Source organism: Drosophila tropicalis, unplaced genomic scaffold (genome assembly GCF_018151085.1).
Source record: "Drosophila tropicalis isolate 14030-0801.00 unplaced genomic scaffold, ASM1815108v1 contig_158, whole genome shotgun sequence".
In the NCBI taxonomy this organism is placed as follows: Eukaryota; Metazoa; Arthropoda; class Insecta; order Diptera; family Drosophilidae; genus Drosophila; species Drosophila tropicalis.
The window spans coordinates 4,048,388-4,073,632 of record NW_027172602.1 but is presented as its reverse complement, the minus strand read 5'-3'; the positions used below and the strand labels follow the sequence as shown (position 1 = coordinate 4,073,632).

Sequence of the window (25,245 nt, the reverse complement as noted above, 5' to 3'; positions counted from 1 at the left end):
ATACTTACAAGGCGCTGCTTGAATGAATTCAAAACATCGGTTACACTTAGTTATCAATGATTAGGTTGGGTTAGGCTCAGCCGTTTGAATATATTCGAAGTACACTCATATGAATGAGACTTCAAACATACATATGTTCTTTGGAGAATGAATGACTGAGAAAAAGGTTTCGAGTCGAATGTCGATTGTCTAATCATAGAATGGATGAATTAGTACTAGATAAGCACTAAATAATGCATAATTGTTATTAGTTTTATTCGATGGATGTTCAATTCAAACAATTGAAATATTTAATGAATGTTTTAAGACACTTTTATCCTTCCTTCGAGACCTTTGTATCATTGAGATACTAAAATTCTAGAAGACGAAATGTATAACAATTGGCTTTGTGTGTGGCTTGTGTGGGTTCTTGTCTTTGAGGTGGATGAATGGATAAATGGATGGATGGATGACTTGGCACGCCAAGAATAAGTAGCACTAACATGACCATGTGTACCCCCAAATACACCTCGGAAAGAAGCACCTGAAGCATCTGGCACCTCCGCGCCTTGCCTGGTCGCACTTTAATCTGGTTCTGCGCACTGAGCGCATTAATTATGCGTTTCCAAGCGGCGACGGCCACGACGACGGCGGCAACGGCGTCAACGTGAGCGTCAGCGTCGGCAGCTATTCAACAAAATTTTTTTGGCGTGCAGCAAGCAGCAGCAGCAGCAGCCAGCCAGCCCAAGTTGAGGTTGTCTTAAAGGTGGGTTGATAGAGACTAGTATTGTTATTGTTGTTGTATGAAAATTCTTGGCACGAGTTGGTTAATTAATTTAATTAATGTTTTCCAAAGCGAGCTTCGCCGCTGCTGCTGTTGGTTGACGCCGCCACCGCCGGCTGCGCTGATGAGTTCGTTTTTCCTAACGGTAGCTTCTATATTGAAACAAAAAGCAAAGGAAAAAACAAAAAAAGAAGAAGGAAAGCCACACAAACACACATAAACACACACACAAGAGAGAAAGGGAGAAAAAGTATCTTCAAGACTTCCACATAATTATTTAAATTTTTTTTCTCTTGCGTTTTTTTTTTTTTTTTTGTTTTCAATAATTTGATAAGATTTGTTTTTTTATCATTGCATTTCTTTTTTTTTTATTTTATTTCATTTCATTTCGTTTGCTTTGATTTTGCTTTTTGTTTTGTTAATTAAAATTTATGGAATTCGTAGCGAGCAAAGAAAAGATCTTTGTGAGAAATTCTTTTTTAATCAGATTAAACCGAAAATGTCCAAATGCATTTTATTTGATTAAATTAACCAAACAGTTTATGTTGGTCGCCTTTCAATCTAATCAAAACATCAGAGACATGGATTAAGCAAATCCCTTAATGTATTAACTTATTCAATAATAAAACTTGAGGGCGTGAATATCAGCTGTGTGCCTTATATAGTTTGGTTTATGGTTTCATATACAAAGGGATTACAATTGTTTGAAGTAAAAGAAAATGGTTAAGCTTAGCAAAACCCTAAACTCAAAGGGTAAACTGCCCTTTAATATTTAATATTTTAAACAATGTTTTAGGGCATACAGGTTTGCAGAAGAAAGACAATAGAATTGAGACCATCATTGGCAGAGTTCATATCGATAAGACTTAGGGATAGTCAAAAAAACAAGCTTAAGTTGATAAATAGTTTTATTTCATGTTAATTATGATAATTATTCTCTAAATAAGTTTTACTTACATTTTGAGAAGTAAATTTCTTCTGCGTTGTTGCTGCGTCGTATTGTTGTTGCGTCTCGGCCGCCAGCTTCAGTTGACTTCGCTTGCAGTTGTGTATTGATTTATGCGAAATGTCGGCGAGCATCAAAGCGAAAACTGAAAGCAACTGAAAGAAAATGCAATGCAATATCTACGTACAAAATGAACTTGGTCTTTGGGAACTTAAAAACTTGGGAAGTTGGCGTCTGGGGTCTGGAGTCTGGAGTCTGGGCACTGCATACAATCAGTTCTTCATGGATTGGAGTGTTGCCCCCTTTTTGGCTCCTCTCTCTCTGCTCTGACATTCTATGAAATTATAGCCAAAAACACAAAAATAAGAAGAAGCAACCAGAGAGAAGATGATGAACAAGAAATGCCTTTTGGGCAACATTTTTTTTGTGTTTTTTCTTGCTGATTTGAGGGCACACAGAGCGTATGCGTAATGTGCAAGCAAAATTGACAACTATAAAGGCAAAAAACAAAAAAAAAAAAGATAAAAGAATTAAGGCAAAAATTCACCGCTACAGAGCATTGACACCAAAGGTAGACAAATCATAATTATGATCATGACAATGATCATAATGATGATCGTGATGCTCATAATGGTGATAATGATAATGATGAGGATGAGTTGTGGCACGACAGACAACTTTTAGTTGCTATTGACAGCCGCAGTTAACAACAGCTTTAGGAACTTTATCTTTCAAGCATCATAAATCATAAAAGAAAATAAAACTTAAATTATATAACATTTTTCTTTATTTTAGTTTCAGTTTTTTTTTTTGCCACCTTCCAGCCCACCAGCAGCAGCACCCTACCAGTACCTTACCCTGCTCTTCTGGTCTCTGCTGATGATTTGGATTCGGATTCTGATTTTGTTTCGTCTAAAGTTGAGCACTTGCCATGCTCATTGCTTTGACTTACTTAATTACTCAAAGACAGACGGACAGCCACATAGGCTCCGCCAAAAGTCTATCCACTATCCATCCCATGGCAGGTAAGCAGGTAATAATAATTACTCCTCAAGAACTTTGTCTAAAAACAGAACTAGAAAATGGAAAGAGAATGCAGCCAAGCGTCGAAAATGTGGCTGATAAAAGCCAAGAATTGTGTGTGCAGTCGATAAAAACCGAGTGATTCTATTTATAATGTTTATATACTATATTTTTCCTATATTCTAAATTAAGTAGAATAATTAGATAAATCTCAATTCTGAAAATCAAAAATTCTTACATTACAGAATTGACTTCTTCAAAAATGTTTTGTTAACATCAAGAGAGAACATATTGTATTAGAAAGTACTTTTTCTATATTACAGATTATATATATATTATATATTGTCCTATGTACAAATGATAAAATTTAGAGAGACTTTATCAAAAGTATATAATGGTTAATAAGGGTAAAATGAATTTATCCTTTCAATATGGTCAGAAAAAGTTTTTTGAACTTTTCAATTTGCTTTGTTAGTGAGCAATTTATGTATCTTTCTTGTATCTTGTTGTTTATTGGCTATTTTCATATTTTTGTGTAATTAGTTATTATTTGAATAAGTTTTTCACTAGTCCATCAAATCGAACTGCTTTGTGGTCTCTTCTTAGAGTTCTTCTCCAACTTCCAATGCCTTATGTAGTGTATATATGACGATCATCTAATCATAATTCACAAGGCTTATCGCAATTCTGTTCATCTACAGTTTCGTTTGGTTGTACATGGAAAATGTTGGGTTTGGGTTTTGGGTTTTGCTTAGTTTGTTGCAGAAACTCCCATAGAGTCAGTCGGCTGGTCGGCTGGTTGGATGGTTGGCTGTTGGCTGGCTGCTCCAGCCATCTCCATTGACCGTAAACTTGCTATAAAATGTCGCGTGCTCTAAACTGCAGTTATGCAACTTTACTATGCCTGACAACTGACTGCCAAGGTGGTCATAAAATCTAAAGCTTTATAACAATAACCCAAAACGACGAGGATTTGCTGCCCCGTGGTGATGGAGAAGAGGACCAAAAGACGGCGATAGGAGCAGGGAGAAGCCTTGGCATTGCAATAATTTGTAGTACGTTTTTTTCTTCCTCTCTCTCTCTCTCTCTAGGTTATATGTGTTTGTGTTTTTTTTTTTTTTTTGTAGGTTTCATGCCTGATTGACAAATTATTGGGCAAATTGTTGTTGCGGTAAGCTTTCTTTCCGCTTGGCAATTAAAACAATTTTCCTTACAAAATGATTGAAAAGCGACGACACCTGATAATAAACGTAGGCAAAATGCAAAATTCAGGCCAGGCGGGCCGAGTGAGGCCAGGCTAGGCCAGGCCAAGCCAAGCTAGGCCAGGCGAGATCGGGCCAGGCTAAATTCCAAGAGTTGGCGTGGGTGTTAAATTACAGCCGCAGGTCTGACAGCTTCAACTGTTGCTGCTGTTTTGTGTTGTTGTTGTTGTTATTGTTGTTGCAACTCTCTTGTGGCAAGTTCAGGATCAGCCTCTTTTCAGTTCTCAGATTTGTAGATGGATGGATGGATGGATGGATGGATGGATGGCAGGCAGTTCGCTCGCGTCAATGTCATCCACTTTTGGCCGTAGGCTTTATGTTGCTGCTGCTGCTGCCGCTGCTGATGCTATTGCTGTTGTTGGTTATATACCCTAACGTGGTTTTTTCTATCAGGCTGCTGCTGCTGTTAAAGTTAATAATTGTATTTTGCTGTTGTTGTCTATGGCTGATGGCTGATGTTTACTGGCTGCTGATGTGGGCGTTACGTTGTGCCTTTTCAGTTAAGGCCTGCACTTGGCGTATACGTAATACCTGCAATGTGTTGCCTATCTACCAACGTACCAACTACCTATCTACCTACCGCCTACCTATCTACCTCCATGGAGACAATCATTAAGCCCAGCCACATAATTTGACCAAAAGTGGACACCAGCAGCAGTCGGCAATCGGCAATCGGCAAACTGCAACAACCAATACAAAGCAAATGTTTAAGTCAATAAAAATCGATGTTTTGTGTGTGCGGCAAAGATGAGAAAGCTGAAGAAGAAATACATAAATGCAGACACTTCTTGATCACCGCCAGCTAAATTAGTTGTCATGGGAATTTATTGTGCTCAAGTGTTCTGACAAAGAGAGAACGAGAATTCAGCAAAATCGAAAAGTTAAAGCCCATCTTATTCCTAAATTCAGAGAATCACAATACTAGTTATTGCAAGAAGGCATAGGAAATAAGTTTAGATTCATGTCATGGTCTCGCAGAACATAAAATATGAAAGATGAATACAAATTGTTGGTAAGAAACTTAAGCTAAGATCAAAGCAAAAGCTATAACTAAATTTGAGATACATACTTTCCAATATGTATATTTGGACTTTTTCACCCAATCTTAATCTCAACTTTTGATTCAATTGAACCCTGATCTTCATCATCATCATCATAATCATAATCATCACCTGTTTGCGTAAGAGATTTGATGAGTTGATGGTCATGACTCTCGTGTCTCTTGTCTTCATCAACTTTGTTTTGGCCCCCTAACTGTCAACTGTCAACATGCTGAAGATCGACTCTCTTTGGTTGTTTTTCTTTTTCATTAGCTGAACTCTGGGCGCCCAGCCAGTCGGCCTCTCGTCCGTAGCTTCGTTTTTGTTGGTAATCTATTATTAAAATGCCATTAGAGCGGTGCAGTAGAAAAAAATATCCCAAAATCATCCATATATCCAATTTAGCAGAAGCAGCAACATATTACCAATAGATTGGCAGCCAACGGCAAACATAATTATTGAAAAACATATTTCAATATTTTCCTTCATATACATATTTGGCTTTCTCGAAAGAAAAAACCAACACATAAAACGTTGTCAAATTTGGCGCGAGCAAATCTTGTGTTAGCCCGGAGGCTAAAATATATATTATAGTTACTTCCATATACATACTTATATGCCTTCCATTTGTAGGGTACATGGAGGGTATACTTGGCATTTGGTTTAATCTTAATCTTACAATTTGCTTTTCTTATAAGAAGACCTCTACAGGGTATCTCATATATTTATCAATGGGTATTTGTATTTCTTTTTGTGTTTGCTTGGTGTGGAAATTAATTGTTTAGTTTCTAGTTTGGTTTAGCATTTTCGTCAAATTAAGACTTTGCATAATCAAGTGCCAAAAATAGGCGAACACCAAAGAGCGAGAAAGAAGAGGGATAAAGAGAGAAAGATGATGGTGGCCCATTAAACACAATTAACTTGTGGCAAATTAACAGTTCATTAGGCAAATATTTTGAGTCTTTTCGTACCTTCTTTTTTTTTTTTTTTGTTGCTTCTTTTTGACAGACCCTCAAGCCAAAGTCATCCATCTATTCCATCTCTACTCCTCCAGATGATAAACTACAAGTCTAAGCAGAAAGGTATGGAAAAGCCGTTATAAAGAATTTCAAAATTGATTTACAAATTTATGAAATTTATGTTCTAAGTCATTTTCAACAGGTTTATTCATCAGTCATTATTGATATTTATTCCATAATCTATTGAACTAATTGTAAGATGTAAGTAAATAGATTTTTCAAATGTTCTTCCTTTTTATGAAAAAAAGGACCTATGCAATTTTATTGTGAATTTATCCTGGCCAATTTACATTTCATCAAAGACACAACAAAAAACAATGACTAAAGTTTAGTGTCCAGTGACCTGTTCTTAAGCTAAATAAGGCATTTTTAAATATGGCTGTCAGTTTTTTTTTTTTTTCTTACATTCATGTCCTGTTGTCCTCGACTCTGAGGTAGATTCAATTCTTCTGTCTTTGTATTTTGTTTTAATTTCCTTTTTTATGGGATTGGGGGGCGCCAAGTATTTGGAATTCTCTGATCTGTCTCCCTCCCTCTCTCTATCTCTCTCTCTCCTTCTCAATGCATTCATTCATTTCAAGATGACTTATTTTGCAAACAATAAAACAATAAATCAATCAATTATAAGTTCAACTTCAACTTGCTCATCCTTTTTTGGGTATGCAACAACGTATTATAATTTGTCAGGCAAGGCATCAAAAATACGAAATGCGAAAGAAAACCCCAAGAAAGACCCCATTTAACTGCAATTTGCTGAGCATGTTTTTTTTTTTTTTGTTGGCTTGCTGTTGGTTTTTTTGTTTTGTTTTGTTTTTTTTGGAGTTTAGCCAAAAGCTCAGAGCGAATGGCACAAAGTAGGTCAACAACAGCAACAGTCAAGCAACAATAGCTGCCAATTTGGGCTCACAAATTCCTGGACCTGACAGGCGACGACTACGACGACGACGGCGACGAGTCTCCGTTTCCATTATTGGCTGCCTTACGCATGCCAATTAGCTAAATGTGTCCAAGCTGGGGCAAAAGTCCATTCTGGCTCCTGTTTTATCGTCTCTAGTCTTGATCAAGCTGAGATCAGCTAGAAATTCCAATTTCGTAATCCCAACTACACCTTTGCTCTGCATTAAAGTTATATTCTTCATGTTATATACCCTTTGAGCAACTTGGAAATGGACAAATCGAACTGGTCATCAAGAAAAATGAAATAAAAATTGATTTTATTTAAATTTCCCTTGCCTTATCCACACAGATCTGATTCATTGTTTAAGGGTATACAGACTTCCGCGTCCATTTACATAGTTTTCTTTTGTTTTATTTTATTTGAATTTTGTCAGCTTTTTTTTTTTTTGGGAATTTTTTCCACTTTATTAGCCCCAATTTGCTTAGTGTTCCCGATTTTTATGCAAAATTAATGCTTTTTTAATAGCTTATCCGTTTAACAATTTAGTTTTGATGAATTTTCTACTCTAGATTGCTAAATATATCGATGAAGCTTATCGCCTGTATTGTTTCCCATGCATTTCATTATGAAACCCACAAAAAAGAAAAGAATTGCCAAAGGGGAAAGAGTTAGGGGGTACCAAATTTTGCACATTTTAAAGTAGGACTCTTAGAATTGTAAGGAAAAAGCAGAAGATCTTGTAGAGTTCCTGTCAAAGTTTCTTAATACAGGTATTCAGGACACAGGATAGGGTGATAAGTTAACTAAATCTCAACGATCTTTTGTCGAAGTTTTGTATTTATCCAGGATCATTGACTTGATGAGACAGTTCTGCCATACAGATATAGAAGTAAAGTATATATCTTAGGAAAACCAGAAACTTTACAACTTTTTCAAATGCTTGATAATTATTATAAATTTGAATTTTATAACAAATAAATTACATTTGATTAATGTATATACATACATATGTACATATTTCATTTAGCATTGAATCTTGGAGGTTGTTAAGCAGTTACCATAAAAGTTATATGGTTTCAGGTATTTTCAATAAATAATTACACAAATATGTAAATGGGAGGTGTGGGGAGGGGTAACTTGTGCTACAATTTTTGCAGTTGATTTGTTTAGATTTAATTTGACTTAATTTGATTTTGATATTGGCTCTTTGCATAACTAAGCAACTTCATGGCCGGAACAGTGATCATAATCATGCAAATGTGTCGCGACGGTATCAAATGAGATGCGGCGGATGCCTTCTCCTCCTCCCCGCTTCTCCTCTCTCTCACCATTGGACCCACTCCTTTGTCAATGACAATTTTATTTTATGTAATGCATGTTGAGATGAAATGAAAGAAAAATGGTTTTTGCATTACATTTAAACTTGGTTAATGTTAATTTGCCAACTAATTTCTAATCAATTTATTGCTCTGGGCCTACATCCTCTGCTGCTGCTGTTGTTGCAGTTGTTGTCGCTGTTGGCTCCTCTGATGAGGCGGAAGCTGGCAAACGGAAGTGCGGAAATGCAAAATCAAATTAAAATACAATTATAAAACAACAACGACAACAATAATAACAGCTGTAAATTATATATCCATAAATGATAAATATAAGTATGAACAACTGAACGAGTGAAAGGGCGTGGTGTAGGGAGAGGGCAAACAAGCCAAAGGAAGTGAATAAAGGAGAACTGCATATTTGGACTGCTTTTGCATATACTTTATCAATCGGTAGCTCTTTCTCTCTCTCTCCTCTGGTTTCTTCTTAATTGATTATTTTGTGTAAACAAGAAATTTTTTAATAACTCAATTAAGGAGCAAACGATATGGATGGGGGGGGCAGGGGGAGTGGAACAGTCAGACAATTTATAGCCAATGTTTCTGGTGTTAGCTGTTGTGCAATGGCCAAGGCCAATTTGATGGCCACCACTTCAACTTCTTTAGCTTCTTCCCTGTCCAAGATAGTGGACCTTCTCTCTCTCTCTTTCTGTGTCTATAGTTGACTGACTGTCAAACGCATGCCAACAACAGTTTAGTACAACAATTAGCAACACATTTTGCCAAAGTGTCCACCAGAGAAGAGACTCTGTCCGTGACTCGTCTGATGCTGATCCAGCTGGGCCAAGCCTGAAGAGTCATTCAGGTTCCCGTCTACCAGCTTTCAGGCTAAAATATCTTTCCCTCCCCACACACATGCATACATACATCCATAAGTCTGATTACTTAGACCTGACTTAATGTCTCGCTTATGCAGGGGAAACAATTTTCTTTTCTTTCTTTATTTTCTTTTTTTTGGAGTTCGTTTCTGCAACTGGTTGCAAATGTTGCTTTAAACCAAAGTTAAGATAATGTAAATATGTGTTAAGAGAACACGACAGGGGCCAAAACTAAATTGAATTTAACACTCATTAGTTTATTTAAATAGTGAATGAGCCACAAAAGTAGAAGTAGAACTTTAAACAGAATACTATAAAGTAAAGAGAAGAATTATTAAAATCTTCTTTTGTTGTCTGAAGGACCAAAGTTCATTCAGAGTAGTTTCTAATGGGCATAGGCCCGCTAGTTTAGTTAATAATTGCATCCACAATATAAAGATGAGTTTAAAAATTCGTTTTGGTTGTATTCTCAAGATGCACATGACATTTGGTAGGTATGTTTAACCAGTTTCACTTGACTGCTCTGACCATCTGTGACAGAAGGCATCAGTTACACGTGCTTTCAGCACTTGTCGCCCGTCTGTCTGTCTGTCTATCTGTCTATCTGTCTGTGTATATGTAAGTTAAATCTCTTTAACATATTATGTATGTATATGACTGCATCATCCTGACTTATTTGTTTTGTATTTTATACATTTTTTTTGATTGCATTATCACAATCTTTATGTATTTTGCGTCACTGTGCGTTTAAATTAGTGATCAATAAAATTAAAAGCCCTTGTTAACTTTCAATCAAATTGATTAACAATTCAACAAAATGATTTGCCCAAAGAGCAGGTTATATGCAGCAACTTCTCGATCTCCAATGGCTCCAATAAGTGTGTGTGCGTGAGGTTCAATAACCTAATCAGCTACCAATTCTTAGCTTTCATCATATCAAAAAACAAAAATATAAATAAAACCAAACAATAAACCAAAAATTTGTGTATGCAACATTCGCATTTTGAAATGTATCTGCTTCTTTTTTCTTCGTTATTTTTGTTGTTGTTGTTGCTGAATTTAGAATAAACGAGATGGATAGCTGGCAATAGACTAAAGACAAATCTATCGGTAAAATATAATAAATTTTATGACAAGCTTTTGTTCAATTTTATTGTTATTATTATTTTGTTTCTATTTTCTGCACACACACACACACACACACACACACATCGAATCTTGGTTGGTTTTCGTTTGCTTCTGCCAAAAAGCAGAACAATAAAAATCAATATCAATAGCAACAACAAAATAAAGCTTATCAGGACTATTGTCTAATCGATGTCGATATAACAATGGAACATCAACATGTGCATATCTGTGTGAAGGTTTCGTTTTTGTTTTTTTTTTTTTTTTTTGCTGCTGCCAAAGTTGAACAATTAAAACCGTTAACAGAAATAGTTGACTCGTTTTGAGAGAGCATAACTAAAAATGCAAAACCAAAAAACAAAACCATATCAATATAGGAAAATAAAGCAAACTTTATGTTGAGGGTGTTTTGTTGTTACAATCTGCCAAATGATTTGCATTTTTGAAAGTGGCCATTTCTAATAATCATTTATAGAATATAATTGATCGATCTGTCTATGGACAATAGTAAAAGGAATTTCAAAGGAAAACGATTTCTTTTGGCTAATTTTCTTTTTAGTTTTAAGACTTGACTATGATTTAGTAATTATTTGAGGTTTTGGGAAACTAATTTAGGTCAAAGTTTAAAGTTCAAAAGTCTATTAAACATAAATACAAATTATTGTTTGCCGGAAGTTGTTTTTGGTTTTCCTACGTACTTTGTAAGACGATGTCTTGTTAGTTTTTAATACGAATGGGAAGCCTCTAAATTATATATCATAAAATCAAAAGAGACAAAACGATTTTAAAGCCGGTCTATTAACTTTGCATAGTTCCAATAAAAAATTTGGCCAAAAAGAATTTTAATTTATTAAACAAATGAAGAACTATAGCATCATCATTATGATTCTCATTTTGATTGTGTTTGATTTTCGTTTTTGATTCTGATGCCGACATTCTGTATCTTGTATTCACATTCACATCATTTTGATCATTTGATTTAAACAATCTCTTTGAAACTAAACTGAAGCGTGAAATTCATATACATACATATGTATGTATGTGTGTATGTACATATGTATAGATGAAAGCAAATTCAAATCATTTCGCCAACATACATACATATATACTTATACTAAGCAGCCAAGAAATAGAAGTTTCAAATATTCATCAATAGACGAGGCGAAAGAGATTAAGCCAAGAAGAATAAAAGAAGATTGAAAAGTGTCTGTGACACTTCACGTCATCGATGTTGTTGTCATCTTAAGTCTGAAATATGCCACAAACGATGCCAATAAAAATGTTAACAAGATGGTCCAACAGCACAGTCTATTGCCATCACAAGACAAGATACACAGACAGATACACCGCATGATAAAGCCAGAATTGTTAAGAACACAGAAAAGATTAGCATTATGCTGGGACACACTTTAAGATTGCTTTAAGATTGAAGATTGGGACTTGAGGATTGCGAATAGCGAATTGGCATGGAGTAGTCTTAAGCCATGTGCACATTAACGACATTTTCGTCATTTCTACTTAACACTTAAAAGACAATTAACAACATATTATTACATACATTAGCTGCTTGGTTTCATATCCTCCACATACAATGTAATAAGAAACAAATTTTGGTGGACCATCGACAATTACACACTAGTAGTCAAAAGTCTATGAACTTGAGGTAAGTTTAGCTGTAGATTCTTTATAGAGGTTAAATTGATCCTTGATCAGCATGAGAAGACAAGTGGATGTTAGCCATGTCCGTCCGTTTCTATAGATCACACGCCCTCATATTAAAAGCCATTAGGATGATTAAAGATTTTTATTTCTACAGGTAGCTTTAATCCTTAATGTAGCCGGATTTGGCCAATATAACATAGGTACACACCTGCCTTAGGAACTATGTCAAGGAAAGGATTTATATGTTACTCTTAGTCTACTCTATATTAACTTAATTTAAATGGATTTTGAATTTCAAATTATTAATAAGATAAATTTCATTTAGATTTAATCTATTTAATTGATGAACTGTTCATAAATCAAGAAAACTAAATACGAAATATAATCAAAGACCATAAAGGAAAGGTTAACATAATTTTTTGATTTGAATTTCCCATGCGACAAACTTTCGTCTCCGCCTTTCACTTTGAACCAAATACAAAATAAAAAGCTCATATAAACTGAAATTATCAGTCATAAATATCAATAAGAGACTAAAAAGTGGTTCGTGAGAAATACAACAAAACAATAACAAGAGGAAGAAGAAGAAAAAAAGATAACTAAAAGCTAAGAGTAAATTTTGTTGGCTATTTAAAAGCCAAAAAAAAAAAAAAAATGTCATTTAGTTGACAATCAAACTGCAGTTAAACGAATTGTAACGATTCAAATTGAATTTGATCAACATGAAAATGGAAAAAGACGAGAACTATTTCAGTTTCATTCATTGATTTAGTATACATAAATTGATACGATAAATGTACAAAGAGAGGCAGCAACATAGAAGGAAGAAAGGAAAAAAACATTATGGACATACTCTTTTCAAAAGAACAAACGAATATATTTATGATCAAATAAGTATTCATCTTTTAGTCAGTTTCTTAGTCAATTTGATATCTGAATGATAGGAGTATATAGACCACAGCTAGTTTAGAGTATTGAGTCGACTAAAAACTAAACTCATTCCTTTCAGTTTTGTTCCATGCAACTTTGATTAAGTTGTGCACATCAATTCTCTCATTCTCTATGACTATCTCCAATTCTTGCCGCCCCTTTTTTTTTTTTTGGAAGTGTGAAATAAAGAACAACGAAATGTTTCCAATAACTTCAGCTTCTTTCTTCTTCCATTTGGAAGTTTGTTCGAGTTCAAGTTTGTTCAAAAGTTAGAGAGAAATGTTTTGATTTTAAACAAAACAAACGCCACAGGAGCCTTAGCGAGTGGAAGATGAAGATGTCCAAGTATATGAAGGGAAAACAAGAAGAAGAAGTTGTTCACCGTCCAACAAAAAAAACAAAAAAAACCCTTTCAAAAATATTTAAATTTTCTGTTTTGCTATTTTGTTTTTTGTTTGTCACTTTTTTTTGAAATACGAGAGTGTATTTATTAGTGATTAAGATAAAAAGACAGAGACAGAGACAGAGTCTAGCAGAGCGAGAGAGGGGCATAGATTAAAATTAGAAATTTACTGTGAAATTATGCAAATCATTGCTAACAAATTTTCGAAAGTGTCAAAAGTTGCCCTAAGAACTTTTTTTTTCTCCGATAAGAAATGGGCGGTCTTAGAGCAGGTGTCGTCGTTTATTTAACTTGAAAACTGATATCTTTATCTACCATAGAGCACACAGCACACCACACCACACCAGCAGCTTGGACTCCTCTTGGACTCACAGTCAGTTGCTTCTCACTCCCTTGAGAGAGCTGCCTTGTTAGCCAGTAGAAGGTGTGAAAAGCCACCAGAATAACCAGAAACCAGGCAACATCTAACAGACATCTGAGACATCGGACACACGCTAAAGTTCAATACTCGTCCCCCAAAACCGTCGGACAAATCAATTGGAATGCAAATGTTGTCAAAAAAAAAAACAAAATAATAACAACAACAACAATATTTAAATACAAAATGACAAATCGTTGAATTATGAACGAATCGACGTCGCAATGTTACGAGTATGAATAATGAAACATTTTTTTTTTTTTTTTTTTTGTTTTGTTTTGTATTGTTGCTTTTGTTTATTGTATGGCTGAAGTGGTCGCTTCACATAAATGTTCTAGACATATAGGCATAGAATATTATATGATGAAGGGAATGTGTAAAATATAATAGTAGGATTAGTGAAATAGTTGCACACACACACAGAAAAAAAAGCTATACAGTTGAAAAAACAGGAAGAAGGAAAAGGATGGGAAAGGAAAGGAAACCAATTATGTAAAATATATCTCTAACATCTTCGAAAATCTTGGTACAACAAAAAATTTGAGCTGATTTATATGTATACATAAATAGTTAAAAAAGGTTTAGCTAAATACTTTGGCAATGCGGTCTTGTCAACGCTAAAACTAATTGAGAATTATAATGAAATGCAGCAAAATGTTAAGCCCAAGGTTTAATATTAAGCGAAAAAAGTAAAAATTCAATAAAAATCTTTTTTAAATATTGTCATTAATGAACTTCTCATAATTTGTTAGGCAAATTTGCCTAAAATTGTGATTCATATTATTGAGATTAAAAGTTGTTGGTGTTACTTTTCTCACAGTGTACGTATTTAAAGGCAACAACTATAAAATATTGATCCAAATGTTATTTATATTGATGAACATGTATCTGATAATATTTTAGAACACTTCTGTAAAATGATCTTGAGAACCTTTTGAAGATCCAACTTAACACAAACTTAAACTTAACTGTTACCCAACTAGCTAATAACCATTAGTTTGAATACCAAGCAAATAAACTAACTAATATGCTAATACTTCATCATTAGCTACAATTGACATTTTGACTCTTAGTTATTCAAATATTCAAATCGTTATAACAAATTGTAATAATTATTATATTGTTCAACTGTGACTTACATAGTTGCTAATTCATTGATTTAAGTATTTTAATTATATTCGTTGACTAAAATTTGCCTGTCACCAAATTCATTTTAACTGTCAGGCTAAGCATCCAATATAGACTAACTAATCTAATTTTGTCGATGGCCAAAATATTAAAAATTCTAACGTTAACAAACAACAAAACACACACATACACACACACATAAATACATATTTAAGTGTAAATTAATATGTCACATTAAGTATTGGAATGCCTTCGCTTTTGTTCTCTATGTTCTTCTCACTTTGCATTGGCATTTTCAATAGGCTCGTGACAGCAAACAAAAAGAGAAAGGTGACCCGAAAGAAGTTCAGTTTATTACAATATTGAATGACTATGTTATGTATGGGATACACACACACATATATATGTATGTATGTATGTACATGTATGTACATATTTTGTTAATATTTATAATTTTTCAATAAGCATTGATGCCGACACATGACTGAAAGTGTCACGACGGCAACAAGTGCAAAATGTGGCACGTTGACAGCAGCCGTGCGGCAAATAATAATAATATTAAATATGATCATGAAAAATTTAACATCTTAAGACCGTTGGTCAATCGTCCAGAAAGCCAGAGAGGAGTTTAGATAGTCTAAAAAGAAAATTATGCCAAATTAAGTGTTTCTCGCAATAAGATACGATAAGATAAGGTACACTCTTGTTCTTCCCATTTTCGACTATAAGCATATGTGTGTGTGTTCTTGATCAGCCCGACTAACTGAGTATTAGTCTAACATTGAAGTTTATACAACTTTTGGATCACTTTATCAATGAATATTCAGGGAAATCAAAGGGACTTGTTGGCAAATTGAAATGTGACCAATATATGAACAAAAAGTTGTATGTGATTGAATAATTTGAATGAAACAAAAGTAATAGAATTTGCATGGGTCAAAGTTCTGGAGGTGGCTCTTCATCTATGGGTTATATAGTCACAGATGTGCATTCAAATAAGATATCAGTTGAAAGAAGAGATTTTCGTTTGGTTCTTAATGTAAAGTTTTCGGCACTCAGTTGGAAATAGATTATCTTGAATTTTTTCTTTCTTCTTTCATTTCTTTCTTCACAAATGCTTTTGTTGTTGTTGTTATTGTTGCCGTTGTCAGCCTGTTTGCTGATAATCTATCGCCATCTATCAGCGCGCATCATGTTGCATATGTATGTTGCAACTGTTGGGAAATGTTGCAAATGTTTTTGGCGAATGCTGCCATTGCCGGTTGTTGTGCGTTATAGTTCTATCTGTGGCTGTGACTCTCACTGTGGCTGTGGCCATGTCTGCCAGCCCAGCTGCAATTCCTCTCAACACCCCGTGTCACTCTTCCGCCTCCTCGTCCTCCTGCTGCTTGTTGCCGCACTTATATATACATACGCGGCAATCATTCACTTTTAGCCAAAGCATAATAACAATATTTCAACTGGTCGCAGTTGCCTGGCACGCGATCCATCTTGCCTTTTTGCCCGGGAGATGAAGACGAAGTGGAAGTGTAAGATGGCTGAGAGTGAGTGGAGAGTCGAGAAAGAGTTAAATCTTGGCAGGGGGAGGGGGATACGGGGGAAAACTGTGGGCGGGGGGGCGCATAGAATTTCGATTTAATCGCGTTCGCCGCTGCTGCTGATGCTGCTGCTGCTGCTGCTGTGTCTGTTGCTTCTGATGTTGCTGCTCCTGCTGTTGCTGTTGATCTGATCTAAGTTGCATTTAATAATCATCGTTGTTGTTGTTGTTGTCTGCTGTTGCCTCAACAAGTTTACCTGCAACAACAGGCAAAACAGGCTAAAAAGGCACAACAATAACAACAACAACATCAACCAGAACATTGCAGACATTTGCTGTTGCCTGCTATTGCTGCTGTTGCTGTTGCTGATGTTGCCGCTGTCAACGTCAAAGTGGTTGTGGTTGTTGCTGTAGCGCCTACATTCATATTTTAGCAATTAAAAATCTAATTGACAAATACTTGAAAGACACTGTGAAGGCAGCCGAGACGAGATCGAGTTTAAGTTCAAGATGTTGCTCAAGTTGCATCCTATCTATCTATCCTTTGTGTGTGTGTGTGTGTGTATGTTTGTGTACATAGTTGCAGCTGCTCCACATGCAACATTCTCCTTGTGGCAATTGCATTTCTTTTTTGGAATTCAATTTTCTTTTTTTTTTTCCTATTTTAATCATTTAAAAACTTACATATTTTAAATAGAAAACCAGACACTAAAAATTGCTCAATAGTTCTTAAAAGTCTTATTAATTTATGTTGTAAGAAAATCTTTCTCCTATTGACTTTGTTCAAAGTGTATTAACAATAAATAGTTCTCTTTAGCTTGTTTTCTCATATTCATCTGCAGCCATGTCTAGATGCATCTTCTCCTGTTTATATTGGTTTTAAGTAGTTAGCTTTATAATTCTTGTTTTAATTTTTTGCATAAACTTAGTAAACAATGGGTTAAATAAAGTTGTTACATTACAAACATTTTGCATTACTCCAGACAGTAGAAATAAATGAATAGACAAGACAACAAAGCATAGACAAGAGAACCAAGATCTTTGCCACATGCTTAACGGCCTGCTGGTTGCAATGATGATTGACCATTGAAGACCAACCACAACAGACACACACACACACACATACACAGCGGGAGGAGCCACATAGGCGGGGAAAGTGGAGATGGAAGGGTGAGCCAAAGAAAAGACACGACGCTTGGCCTAACAAGCAGGGCACGTGCCCTATTAAACTTTTGTGGTTGATGAATAATGCTAACTTGCTGCTGGCCCCCCCTCCTTTAAGTCGTTATCTCTTATGCTTAAGTACATTAATTATGAGTGACCACCAACCTCCCCACACTCCCTCCTCGGATATGTATATGTATACATCAAACAAACAGAACAGAAAACTTGTCATTAGTATTAGACAGGAGTGAGTGTGTAAGAGTGGAAATGGAAATAGGAGTGGAAGTAACAACTTCCCCCCCCCCACACACGCCACCAGCGTTTAGAAAAAGACTCTTTAGATTCTATTCGTGGAAAAATCAACAGCTTAATTAAAGAAAATGAAAATCATTTCAATATTCTTGGAATTAACAGCTATAGCTACTGACCATGGAGCCAGGCCAGGCCGGGCCGGGCCAGGCAGATGGCAGTAAGCGGATTTACTCGGCCATGTAAATGTTGCGTTAAAAAAACCTTTTCATTTTTAACATTTTCACAAACTTATAATCTGTGAACTAAGCCAAAGTCGAATATACTAATTACATTATCTTTATGCTGATGATCGAAGATGCTTTTATGTATACAAATGTTGAGAAAAAGGAAAAAAAAGGTTGAAACTTAGACGCTTTAGAAGGATCTTTTAGGGGAATTTACTCTCCAAATAGGACACTTCAATGCTGTCAATTATTATGAGATTAGAGAGGAAAAAGTGAAAGTAACAATGACAATGAACCTATACATAGTTAAGAGAGAGAGATAGGTTCAAGGACAAGAAAAATAAATGGCAAATGAGAATAAAATGTCACAGGATAAGAGCACAAAATCTAGGAGACAAAAGGTCCTTTCGGCACAAGAGCAAAAAGAAAAAGGTGGATGATATGGAACTGATAATAAATGATTCGTGGCTGGCACATGGATATCCTGCTGCTGCTGCTGCTCCTTCAAATGGCCAAACTATATTCACATAGAGCTAGACTACCTGACATTTTGTTACCTGCCTGAGCAAGGTGTTGTTGTTCCTTTTAAGCAAAATAGAGGCGTGAGAAAATATGGCAGGATGTAAGCAGCTGAACGAATATGCAATTTCTTTTCTACGTTATGTAGAATTGATTGGTAACTAACCTATGTATGTATGTATGTATATATAGTTAGTATCATATCATATATCATCATAAGTACAACGATGTTAGACTATCTCTCTCCCTCTCTTTCTCTCTATCCCTCGGTTTTTTCTTTGATTCGCTTGAGACGCATGTAACCGTGAAAACCCATTTTTCCTGTTCATTGACCAAAAACTAAAAAACCAAAAAGAAAAAAGAATAAAAACAAAATTCAAAAACCAAATCCAATAGACAACAACATGGCCAATAAGACGGACTTGCACTTGACTTCGGCTTTGGCTTTGGTTTTGGCTTTGGCTTTTGAATTTGTCTTTGGGTTGGTTAGAGTTGGGCTCTTGCTTCTTTCACTGCCATCGTCACAAATGCTGAATTTTGTTCATGATTAACATTGCCTTGGCCTAACTCTCCCCACCTTAACTTGCCTCCAACGTGTCGTCTATGTATCTATCTATCTATCTATCTGTGTAGCTATCTAGCTCTATGTGTGGAGTCAGTCACGAGTTGTGACCAACTTTTTGTTGTTGTTGCTGTTGCTGCTAATGTTGTATCTGTTGTGCTGCTGTCGTTGTCGTTGTCTGTTGTCTGTACGCGTGCTGTTGGAGCTTTATGACAATGCCAGATCTCCAGTAAACTTTAAGAAAAGCAAAATGTTTGCAAACGAAAATCTCAGACCATATCATAAGATACTCTAACTTAACTTAATACCTATCATAAGACCATCTTAATACATTTAGTTAGAAGCTTAAAATGGGTATTCCTGTTTCCGAAACTTTAAAAACACAAAAATCATTACCAATATGAAATAAATACAAAAATTGTTCTCTTGGATAATATTAACTACTTTTAAGCATCAAATTATAAAAGTATTAACCTATATACTATGGATATATATATTATATCAATTCTGCAACTAATTCCATTTGTATTTCTTTATTTTTGGTTCATAGTGATTGTAAAAATCAAAAGATAATAGATATAGAGTTAGGGTATAAGTAAATAGCAAACGGTAATCATAGTTTAGTTGGTAAAGAGACAGGTTGCCCTAATGTCAATAATGTTGCTGTTGTTGCTATTGTTGTTATTGTTGTTGGTTGTCATAACATATTGACAAATTGCTTACACATTTTGGCCACATTGTCGTTCAGAGGATGGCCAAAAGAGACTTGTTAGCTACTGAAGCATGAGCCATGATCAAATGTTGACAACTACTGTGAACTAAACAAAAGGAATGGAGAAGGAATCGAAGGCCAGAGACAATAGGTGGACAGCAAGAGAGAAAGAGAGAGAGAGAGAAAGAAAGGGAATAATAGTTGAAAGAAAGAAGGTCTTGTCGGAACTTGTGACTGGGCGCTGGTCATTCATGCAGGCGGACTGACAGACAGACAGACATACAGACAAACAGAGAGACGGACAGACAAACATGTATGTTGTGTGCCTTTTAGCTACTGTTTTCTGCTTACTACTTTGGTTCTTAGTTGACATGAAATCGTGATTTTCTATATTGATCGTGATTTGTTGATTTGTGTGTGTGTGCGATGATGACGAGACGTCGACGACAGCAGTCATTATTGCGGTTATTCTTCTATCGAATCATTTTTGTTAATTGTCTCAGGTCTTCATTTTTATCGCATTTTCCACACACACACAGAGAGGGACACACACAAATACAATCGGAAAATTCTTACACACAAAACAAAAAGAACAAAAAAACCAAAATCGGATTAAACAAATATTTGCAACAAATGTTGGTAAATGGTAAAGCCAGAAAACTGGGAAGCATGGTGGAGAAAGGGAGGGTAAAGGCTGGAAAAAAATATTAAATTTCATATGCGAATCTATTTGGAAACATCACCTGTAAACGTTTCCCACGAGATGTTTCACAGACAGAAGATGGAGTTGGGCGTTTCTCTTTCTCCCTTTGGAAATGCGAATCAAATTGTTGATCGATACGAATATGTGAACAGCTTTAAATTTCTCTCTCTCTCTCTCTGTGTCTGATTTTGCATGAGGACGGAAATGCACAGGTAACAATCACCTGCCCTAGTCGCCTATTCTCCCTTTCCACTCATGTCTATGACAGATTTTTGATAGACAAACAAAACAGTTGAGATCAGTTCCCATCATACGATAAGGGTGCAGCCGAAAAAAAGGGTTGTTTTCTGGCTCCCTCGTGGATTTCCCTTGAAAAAACCTCTCATGGGGGCGTGGTCTCATATTATTCCTATGGCTTTTGAGTTAGAAAATATCCCAAAAAAAAAAAAACAAACAAAATGTACGCTTCTTTAGTAAACTTCCGCAAAGTAAACGATTTCAGTTCAACAAACTCTCTGAGAAGAAGAAAAAAATCCCATTCTAAATAGAAACGGAAGCTAGAACAGGATGAAAGGATAATATATAGTGGATACTAGGATACTTTTCATAACAGAGCATTAAATAATTGCTCTTTCTCTTCAAACACAAACATCCTTTGTGGTAATATCCTTTTCAAAGTGGTTTTTCTTCATTTAACGTTCTCTTTTCCTTTAGTCTCTAATAACTCTTTCTAGTCATGTGTTCTGCTTTGCGTAATTTCTCTATTGCCTTGATTTTTGTGGGTTTACATTCTTTTCTTCGTACATTTCTCTTTCCTTTTATCGACTTTGAACAGACTTGAAAGAAATAAATTTCTGGTTTTGTTGTAGCCCTTATTTTCTAATCTATAACTAGTCACATTTGCATAGATTTAGATAGACACGATTATCAATCAATAGCTAATCGTACGAAAAAAATAAAACGAAAATTTCAAATAAATTTATGCGAAAACGACAGCAACAAACAAAGCATTTTAGCAATGATTAAGAAGAATTAGAACCCAAAAACAAATAACGAAAGGGCTTAAAGACATAAAAACCTTCAAAGTTGGGTTTATATGAATCTTTAAAGTGTCTCATAAAAGTGACACCTTACTAAGGTAGTAGATGTTAGTAGCCAAAAGAATCGACATGGGCGTAGAGCTAAAAGGAAAGGCGCAGCTTTGATTATTAAATTTAAATGATTTCAGAGTTTAGTGAGATAAATTTTTGAATAGAGGAAACAATATGATATATTTCCTGTCTACACAAAGTATGTATGTACCTACACCCATGTAAACAATACTAAATGAAAGGGGGCGTGGCGACCTTGCTTACCGTTGTCTACATGTGGAACTGGATCTAAAAACCCTAAAACCTAAACTTGACTTCACTCATCGCTCTTTCACAATAACTAAAATATTTCTTTTATATTTAAAAATCAATAAAAAAAATTCTCAAAACACACACACGCACACACACACACAGACAGAGAATACACAATGGCCAAATACAAAAGAAAAATTTTTTTAGGGGCAATGTCTTTGGAATGACATTTGGAGAATCGTCTGCGGCTTCATTTGCCGATTGTCTCTATATATGTATATGGCAACTGCATTCATTAAAAGTCGATAAAATAAAATAAACCCATTGACTTTCTATAGAAAATCCTAATTGGGGAACAAAAAAAAAAAAAAAAAAATACAATTAAAAAATGAATTCAATTAAGTAAAGGAAAAAAATAATGAAAAGCAGATATAAAGAGACACAGAGAGAGAGAGAGAGAGAGAGAGCGACTACATTGCCAGAAAAAAAAGGAAAAACAAGTTTTCAATATCAAAAGAATTGAATTGATTTGATTAACCGAAAGCCCAAGAAAACTTTCTCAAATGCCGACGCTTTAAATACTCTTGCAAAACTCATTGAAATTGCTGGAGAATTTAAAGCAAACAGATATAGAGAGAGAGAGAGAGAGAGAGAGAAAGAGAGATAGATAGAGAGTAATTTAAAGATAACTTATCCCTAATATACTCTATAATTTTATGAGGAGCGTTGCAAAGCTTGAAGTGAAACAAATGTACCTTCACGCAGGGGCAAATGTATTTTTGAGTGACGCCAGCAACATGTTGCATGTATATGGAAAGGAAGAATAAGAAAAAACAAAATACATCTACAATAAAGAAAACTCATAAAATAGACAGACAGAAATTATCTATCAATTTACATCTTTAAAACAACAAAAAACACTTTTCGAAACGAAAATTGATAGAAACTGAAAACTTGAAAAGCTGGAAACAGAAAACCAAAAAGAAAACCATTTCGAAAAGAAAAGAAGCATGAACTTGAAACATAAAAATCGAATGAAAAATAAAGTGAAACGAATTTAATTCCATATAATGAAAGTTCATTCAAATTGGCAACTAATTAGAAAACTATAAAATCATTTCATTTACTTTCAAGATTTCCCCTACTCTTTTGTCTTCTTCTTTTGATAATTGTTTCTACAATACGGCTTCTTCATTGAATGGCCTGAATGTCCCTTAAATTCGAAATGCCAAAATTCCTGTCTGTATGTTCTGCTTAAAATTTCCTTGTAGACTTTTAACCAAAAAAAATTATCAAAATATTATTTTTCTGACAAATAGATTATAACTTATTGTCATACATAGAAAAGATGACTTGATATCCTATTTTGAGAATATTTGCCTAAGTAACTAAGTAATACAATACATAAAAGAAAATATCTGATCTAATTGTTAAGATGATAAATTGTTAGCTTAGGGGAAAGTTGTTACAATTAATGATTTACTTTTGGCTTGCCAAAAGAGTTTAGATGTCCATAAGGACTCAGTAAAACACATTAGACTGTCTAGAAAATATCCTGGACCACTTCACTTAGCCATCTCTTTTTCAATACTAACAACTGTACTTAGTTCGATTAATTTAACCTTAGATATATGCAAAATCAATGCTTAATAACTGCTTCTAATGCATTGTCTATAAATGCCTGTCAGAGGTTTCCTTTTCGAATTTGTGGGTCAAATCATTTTACGGTAAATTACAAAAAAATAAATTAAAAAAAAGGAGAAAAACTATTGTAAAGTTGCTAATATGATAAACTAATAAATAAAGCAAGAGAGATGGAAAAAGAAAAAACCCTCCAGGCCAGAAAAATGAGAAACAACTTTTACGCAAGTTTCTGTTGTTGTTTCCCCCTTACCTATACCCTCGCACTCACTCACTCACTCTCTCTCTCTCTCTTCTCAATGGTCAATGGTTAGAAAGATGCACATATTTAAGCAAAAATACGACAGTTATTATTGTTGTTGTTATTGTTGTTATTGCTATATGCAGTTCATAGAGAATGCAATCAATTAATTGACAAAAAGAACAATAATTGGACCCAATGTGGAATAGCCAAGACACGATCAACTTTTTATTGGCTCCGCAAGCTCTGAGCTCCAAGCTCCATCTCAGGCTAGACAAGCCAAGCCAAGCCAAGCAACCGAACGATCGATCGATCGATCGAGCCAAACGAACAATTCTTTTACTCTAACTCTCCCCCCGCCACCCCATGGCTTGTGTTGGCCACGTCGTAATTGAAAAATAAAAGAAAATGCGCGAAAATCCCAAACGCATTAGCCGCCATCCATGCATGGGACCGAAGCGTGCGAACAATTTGCCGTCCATTCGATGCGGCTGGAGACGAAGAAATGCTTCAAGAGGGAGGAGGTGCAGGCGGTGCTGGAGGATGAGCCCGCCGGTCTGAAAGGGAGGCAAGGAACGAGGGACCGTACGCTGCTAATCTTTTACTTGGCATAGAACAAAAACAAAAAGTATAGACTATAGAATATATGCTAAGCTGCAATTGGGGATGGCTGCGAGATGGAGTTTATTTTCGCATTTGCATTTGCATTTTGCAATTTGTATGCGTGCGGCGTGCAGCACGAAATGAAATACGCGCTGACCAACCGAGCAACCATAGTAACCAAAGAACCAACCATTTGGCGCCTGCCCAGACACCCAAACCCATAGACACACCGTGGACATCGCTTGCGACACCTGAGACGGGCCTTAAACGCTTATATACAAAGTTCGTCTCAGCCCCTCCAGCTCCATCAGCAGCTCACGACGATGACCAACTAAAAAAAATGAAAATTTAAAACTTAAACATTTTCTTATTAAATAACGGTCAGAATCGACAAGACGCAACGACTTGCCCACCTATCCCACCCCATATTCTATTCTGTGCTCCAAGTCTTAGTTGTGTGTGTTATCTAGATTTTTTTTTAGCATATAATTCGAAACTAATTGATTTAAGCTAAATCTTATTCAAAGAATTTTTGTTACAAGTTTACAACTTTACAAACCACAATCTACCACAATTCATTTCAAGCGTGTTGCATATGTTAAGGGGCAAAGTTCCTCTGCATTTCACAAACCTAGATTAGCCCACGAATGTGGTGTAAGTTGTTTTTTTTTTTAAGATTTTAAACTAAATAATGCAACGGCATTTCCCACACTTCATTCACTTCATTCGAGACATGATCAGGCATTTGGCCTAATCAGAGAATATGATAAGTGGTTACCCAATAACTGGCTAGATCGGTACCGCAAATTAACCTGCATATCACAGAGATATGTATGTGATGCAAATATAAAGTGACTTCCGGTAAAATTTTTGTTTTTAATTACATGTTGTGTCAACTTTGGGATGCTTTGCGCTTCTTTCATTCTGAAGTGT

At 35.3% G+C, this 25,245-nt stretch overlaps 1 long non-coding RNA gene across 4 annotated transcripts in view; it reads left to right on the top strand.

Moving 5' to 3' along the window:
• Nucleotides 1–25,245, top strand: part of LOC137587460 (uncharacterized) — a 104,329-nt gene that overhangs the window by 74,914 nt on the left and 4,170 nt on the right. Inside the window, exon 3 of one of the 4 annotated variants that reach the window (XR_011033929.1) lies at nucleotides 2,534–2,734. The exons of 2 other annotated variants lie outside the window; for them this stretch is intronic. This is a non-coding gene — a long non-coding RNA (uncharacterized lncRNA). Of the gene's footprint in view, nucleotides 1–2,533; nucleotides 2,743–25,245 lie in introns of all 4 variants that reach the window. One more of the 4 variants, XR_011033930.1, reaches the window with a different exon arrangement.